At 36.0% G+C, this 7,173-nt stretch overlaps 1 protein-coding gene across 1 annotated transcript in view; it reads left to right on the forward strand.

Annotated features, from left to right (window-relative positions):
• RELN (reelin) overlaps positions 1-7,173 on the forward strand; it is a 538,867-nt gene that overhangs the window by 76,606 nt on the left and 455,088 nt on the right. Inside the window, exon 2 of the mRNA XM_011985112.1 lies at positions 3,143-3,253. The gene's annotated coding sequence lies outside the window, so the exon portion shown is untranslated. The remainder of the gene's footprint in view (positions 1-3,142; positions 3,254-7,173) is intronic.

The following is a 7,173-nucleotide window of genomic DNA, read 5'->3' on the forward strand; positions in this document are numbered from 1 at the left end:
CCCAATAGTTACTTTTCTTAAAAGCAGTTCGAAGATAAAAAATTTGTCCAATTATCCTCATCCTAGTATACCCAAATTTATATCTCTTAACTACAGCTTCTACTTATGCAAATGTATTTTATAAATATTTTTAAAGGAAACATTTTAAGGTGACAATTGCTATGGAACATTTTAAACTGTGCAGCTTGGAACCATAACATTCTGAATCGGAGTATCAGAAAACTGCAAAAATATCTGTAGTGGGAATTAGTGTATTTTACGTTCTTCAGATGAATATATCTAGATCTACACACATGGATAATCCTATGATTCATGGAGAGCTTGTTAATTTTATATAGTAGACAGCAGTTTTATCTCTGTCTTTAATCAGCTTCATCAATGGGCCAAATTGTTGACTATGAAAATTATGTTTCCTTCTAGTTCATATACATATTAAAATAATTTTACATTCACAAGTGTGAACCTCAGTTTTTAAAATCATGTACCATATTATTTCTGTGCATGGTAAATTTTCCCTTTAACTTACCATAAATCACTTTTCCGCTTTCAAGAACCATTCCAGTTGCCTGGATGGCACCAGGTTGTGAATGTAAGTGATGAGTTAAGACTAGAGAAGCTAAAATAGTGCTTGAAAAGTGAGTCCAGTGAAATTAGAGGAAAGAAAGTCAAGTCAGGGCACAGAGGAAAGATTAGAGCTGGTGCACGTACGGAGTCACATAGCTTGATAGAAAGGAATCAGGAAGACGCTAAAGGGAGAAGTTGCGGGGAGAGGGCCTCATGTGACAACCGAAAACTGCAGGAGCCGATGTCACAGGAAACTGGCAGATTAACCCAGGGCTGCAAGTAGAGATAAGTGGAAGCATTTCGGTGAAAGGGAAAGAAAGGGGGTGGAGAGAAGGGTGTTGCTGACATAGTTTCAAAGTCGAAGTTCCTTGGTGTGAAGTTTTCAGTATGCTCCTTTATACTGCTCATGGGTTCACCACTAGTGTTCCAGTCAGTGAAAACGCGGGCTGCAGACATTCTGAAATGGTCTGCCTGCTAACAGAGAATCTACACTGTGTCCAGTGGGTTTTACATACAGAGATTGGACCCATTATCTTCCTAAGTGGAAGCCTGGTGACCAGAAAGATATGCCTTAAATCCCATGAGAGTCTGGGCAACATTTCCTCCTCTTTCTTAAAAAAAAAAAAAAAAAAAAAGACCGATTACCAGTTCACATATGGATTATGCATCACATTTGCTTAAACGAGGAAAAGGAATGCTTATTCTGCTGTCAAAAGAGTAGCATTTTTCCAAAGGCAAATATCATTTTTTCCTTAAAAAATTCTGAACTCTAGCAAGCAGATTATAAGCAATACATTTCAAACAAGTATTTTTTTTCTTTAGATGATTTGTGTAAGCATACAGCATCTGATAAAATTTATGCATAGTTATGCCTTTTAAAAAATGTCTTTGGCTGGTCTTTTAGTCAGTTTCTGTGTGCATTGATCTGTCTTGCACTCTGGAAAGCATTTTACTTATTTAAATAACCAGGTTTTCTCTGTCTTCTTTTTTTCCATGTGGCTTTTCCAAGTGGGGCTCATCTGATGTATAAAGTCTAGGATTCATAACATACTTTTCCTCTGGAAACAAGCTAAAGATAAAATAAGCTTTTACTACTTTTATATGAATAAATTATTCATTAATAATTCACTAAATATTGAGCACTGAAGAGTACCATAAATTATTCTAGAGACTTGAGATAGATCAGTGAACGAAATACTTGAGATGCCTGCCTTGATGGAGTTTGACCATAGTTACTTTGCCACTTTGGGATCTGAGGGGAGCAAAGAAGAAACAGGAAATGTCCATATAGACGGCATCAAAACATTTTAGATGGTATCAGATGGCCCTGGGCCAGGTTCTTAATGGCTCTGGTCTATACATTCTTCTTTTGTATGCTGGAAATAATAATAGTACCCCTCTTATAGGTATGTTTTGACAATTAAATGAGATAATATATGTAAACTACTTACCTGAGTGCCCAGCTGAGTGGTTGACTTGCCAGCACTAAAAAATATTAGCTATTATTTCTTATTAAAGGATGAGAAGGTGATTTATTCCAATCCCCCATACCGTTATGGTAGTAGCATGATGTCAGGCTATTCTATTGATATGTGTCTTGTTATAATGTGGGTGTTTCAGACCATTTAGCTCTGTTCACCGGAGTTTCTGGAGTTTAATTTAAACATGCTCATTAAAGTTAATGTGACTCTGGTCATTCTCCTTATTGCCACCAAGGATGATGACAACCTTGTACTGTGCACTACCTAAATAATGTTATTACCTTCCCTTGGCTGCTTCCGACAAATGGCATCATCTCAATCTTAAAAAACCTATGCAGGAGAAAATGTTATGTCAAGCAGGAAATTATGATGAGTTTTTAGGGTGGTGAACAAGATACAATTTGAAGAAGCCAAGCCTGAGTAGCATACATATACATTTAATTTGATCCTTTTCTTCCCAGCAATGTCCTGATTTTATGGTTATGAAACCACTCCTCTTCTAGACTTTGTTCTAAAACTTAAAGCATGCAGTGATCTTCCTTTCTTTTTCACAAGAGGAAAAAGTCTGGCTGTCTTCATGCAAATTAGTCTGCTTTTGTTGGAAAACTTCAGGGAACTCATCTATGAAATGTGGACTCACAATAAGAAATGTGGTTCATCTTACTGTTCTTCTTTCAGCCGATGTACAGTTGTTTCCCACAGTATGAAATACTTTAAAAAAAAAAAAAAGCATTTTATCATAATGCCAGAACTCCAGCAATGCCTTTGACTCTTTGACTGCCTTCAGGCGTGGTAGTGGAGGTGGGGAAACCATCTATTCAACATTACATTATTTTCAGATGATTGTTCACATAGGAAATGTGTAAATGAATGCAGAAAGTAGGACTGATGTTCTAAATTTAGGACCAGCAATTGTAGACACTGGAGTTCCGAGCTTCTTTACGCTCTGCTATAATTTCTCATACAAACAATACCAACTAGGGATAGTATAAAAATAATTGGTTAATGAATAAAGATTGTTTTGACAGTGTCTAACACTTCAGAAATATATTGTGTTATTCTGACTGTATTGAGTTTTTTTCTTTCTTACATTTCAGTGACAATTTCAACAAGCACCTTCTTTGACGGCTTGCTGGTGACAGGACTGTACACATCTACAAGTGTCCAGGCATCACAGAGCATTGGAGGTTCCAGTGCTTTTGGATTTGGTAAGCTATTCTGACCAAAAAAAAAAAAGAAATTTGGGGGTATTTTATACAGTCGTAGGTCTTATGTTTTAAAGTATCTGTTTTAACAGTGTTAGACCTTTATTACTTCCAAGAAAATAATCTGAAGTGTTTTGTTTTTGTGTGTGTTTGCTTGAAGTTGGGTGAATTGAAATAAGTCATGTAAATGTGCAGCTAACCTTGATCTTGGTGTGATGAACTTTCTATCATTCTCACCCTCCACTGCCACAATTGTACTTGGTCCTCTGGGGTTCATGTAAATTTCTATATTCTATTACGTAGGTTGCTGGAATTTGCTCTGATGCCCATGCAATCATTTGGTAATCTGTTCTCATAAACAGTTCTTAAAATATTGTAGTTAGTGAAAAGTGTCATGTTAAATCTGGCAAGTGAACGTTGTATAAAGCAGAAGATAGCAATATTTGATAAAATTATCAAGTTTTATGAGTATTCATAGAAGAATCCTGTTTAATATTTAAAATATTTGGATGTCCTTAAATCAGAGACCTGGCAGGTTACTTATGTAGAGAAACAGAAGATCATGTGATGTCCATTAATCTCAGAGGAGTCTCAATTTAGGAATCTCTAGTTTACCCATAATGCTGTTAAACATGCCAGACTGGGATTAAGTAGATCCTTCACAGCATCAAAAATTCAAACTTAATATATCAGTTTATGTAGGTTATGAAATCACTGATCTTACTCTGAAATTGGAAGACTACACAGGACTTCGTCCATAGATGTGAGAAGGATAGAATTGCATTATCAGACACAAAGTTATGTGTTCAACATTTTATTTTTTTCTGTGATGTTTATCAAACAAATAATTTTCTACCTCCTTCTGATATATGAAGTGTCGAGTCCCAGCAGTAGCCCTGCCCAGGTGACTCATCGGCTGATGTCAGAGCAACAGTGTTGATGCTGCATTGTCACTGCTTGCCCAAGATGAGGTCCACAGCCCACAGCTTAAGGAAACCGCGAAGTCATTCCGTCATCATTTTAAATGATTTCACATTGAGAATTTGCTCTATTTTAAAAAGATCCCAGGTTAGATTTCACAGTCTGTTGGTAACTACTTCTAAGGTCCAAACCTCAGGGGAAAAATGTCCTCTTAGGTCTACAGATTCCACTTATTTAGTCCCTTCCTTTTTCTGCTCTGCAGAGAGAAAGGGTCAGGTCATAGTCTCATATATATATGTAATATATATTATATCTGCAATGTATATAATATATATGTAACATATATATCATATATAACAACACATATAACATATGTTACATATATAACATGTTATATATAAAATGTAAGTACATAAGTATATTATATGCTATATTATATATATTTTATAATGTATATAAAATATAAGTGCCTAAGTATATTATATACTATCTGTTTTGTTACAGCAGGACTCATAAGTAGAGTCGTCAGATTTAGTAAGTAAAAATACCAGACACTTTGTTAAAATTGAATTTTAGGTAAACAAATACTTTTTTAGTATAAGTATGCAATATTTGGAATAAGACCTTCTGGGCTGCAGCCTAGCCCAATTAAATGAAAACCCTTGGGGGTGAGGGCGTGGGCACTGGTAAATTTTAAAGTTCTCCAGGTGATTCTAGTGTTTATCCAGGGTTGAGAACCACTGTACTGGATCAGTGCCCAGTCCAGTCATCAGCATCACCTGGAAAGTAGTAACTGCAGGGTTCTAGACCTCACTTCAGACACGGTGAAACAGAAACTCCAGAGGTAGGATCCTGTGATCATTTTTTGAAATAAACACTCTAGGTGATGTCGACCCATGTTAAAGTGTGAGGACTTCTGTTCTAGTGGAAAGACAGATGTTGATTAAATGATGGTGTAAATATGCCATAGCAAACCTTGCTAGGGGTTGACAAAGAAGTATACTGAGTGCTGGGAAAGGGTATGACAGAGAAACTAGATCCAGTCTTGAGTAAAGTGTGGTGTAATTTGGAAAGGTGTTCCTGAGGAAATGGTATTTGAGTGGAGTATGAAGCAGTAGAGATTATTAACTGAAGGTCTGTGGATGGTAGGGCACAGCATACCCAAAGGAAGGAACAGCAGATGCAAAGGCCACAGGTGGGAGGAGGCTGGCTATGTTCTAGGAATTGAAAGAAAACCTTGGAGTGGCTGGACCTGGAATCAAGAGGGAAAGGGATACAGCTAGATAGGAGACCAGAGCCAGGCCATTCAGGATATTGTAAGTTTGGGACCTTTATCCTAAGTGAAAGGAAAGGTGTTGAGGGTTTTAGGCTGAGGAGTTACTCCACCAACCTTTCATTTTAAAGAGATCACTCTGAGGTCATTATGGAGAACAAACTCTAGAGCCCAGTAGTGGATTCAGAAAGATGGTTCTGTGGTTAAAGATTCTGATAGGGCAAGGCGTGTAAGGTGTCCAAGGTACGGGCTGGGATGGGCAACAAGAAGGAGTCAGATGTGGGGGGATAAGAGTTGAGGCTTTGAATCACATTGGCCTGCTTGTAGATCCAGTATTCATCTCTTATTAGTTGTGTGCCTCAGCCAAGTCGTTTAACCTCTCTAAGCTTAATTTTCTCATATATGAAATGATGATAAGGTTACCTTCTTCATAAGATGGTGGGTGGCCCTGATAATTAAGGAGGAAGTGATTTATGTAAAGCCATTAGCACATAAAAAACACTCAATAAAATTAGCTTTTCCAAATTATAATCTTGGCAACTGAAGCAGACAATTTCCTTAGTCCAAGGCTTATAAACACGTCCCGTGGGGGGCAAAAAAACCCAAAACAAAACAAAACAAAAAACAGTTCTGAAATGTAATTAATCTGAGATATGTAGGTTGAGATGATTTGAGGACACTTGGCTGAATTAAGGAACTATCATTTGTCAGTACGGGAGCTTTACATAAGGAAAATCATTAAAGATCATTCATAAGTGTGTTGTAAGCACATTTTGAAAGAACATGTAAAATGCATGTATCATATTGCCTCAGATTTTAGCTAGTAAGGCAAACGAACTAAGAATAAAATTGTTACAAATTATTTAAGAAACTTGGTCTTCAAGTCATTTCCTGTAGTAACTTTGAAAGCTGTAAAAAGTCAGTTTGTACTTGACATTAAAATATATTTTGATGAGCCTAAATTGCACCTTTCCTTCCTCTCACAGCCAACCGTGTATCATTGGCTTAATGGTCCAAAGAGGCTTCTGAGCTTGGGCAGAGCCCATTGGTGACTTCCATAGCTCAGGTCTTACACTAGATCCTTTGCATTTTTATAGGATATGTGTTTTATATGGATGTATAGATAGGTGCGATCTTTTATTAAGTTCTGGTAATATCCAAATAATTTTATGTGTATTTATGTGATAGTAGTAAATAACTTTACAAATAAAATTTAATAATATGCCTGGATATTACACAACAAAGTTAATTTTCATGAATAATGTTTAGAATGGAAAGCAGGAGTTAAAATGTCTTTTTAAATAAAATGGTTACTTTTGAAAAAAAAGCACATTAATTTTTTGGGTATTTGATCTAAGTTTAACATATTCTTTACAAGTTGAAAACAAAATTAAAGATTTAATCTGATTAGGGTGCAGGTAGGAAAGTAGAGGACAATTATAGAAGGTATAATTTCTAAATATTGCTGCTTTTTGGTAGTTAGTAGTTATGGTAGTATCAGGCTAAAGTCATGTGGCATTTTTTGACCTAGAACAAAAGAGTTATTGAATACATAATCTATCATTAGTCTCTGACTTTTTTGATGGAATGTTAAGCAAATGTGGTTAATTTGGCATTTCCCCAACATATCATAGGATTAATGTGCAATATGTTTAACTAGCTGTGACAAATAAGGCAAAGTAAAGCATTTAGTTGAGTCTAAATAGGTACTTTTGAAAGTTTTTTTTTT

This window comes from Mandrillus leucophaeus, unplaced genomic scaffold (genome assembly GCF_000951045.1).
Source record: "Mandrillus leucophaeus isolate KB7577 unplaced genomic scaffold, Mleu.le_1.0 Scaffold1068, whole genome shotgun sequence".
NCBI lineage: Eukaryota > Metazoa > Chordata > Mammalia > Primates > Cercopithecidae > Mandrillus > Mandrillus leucophaeus.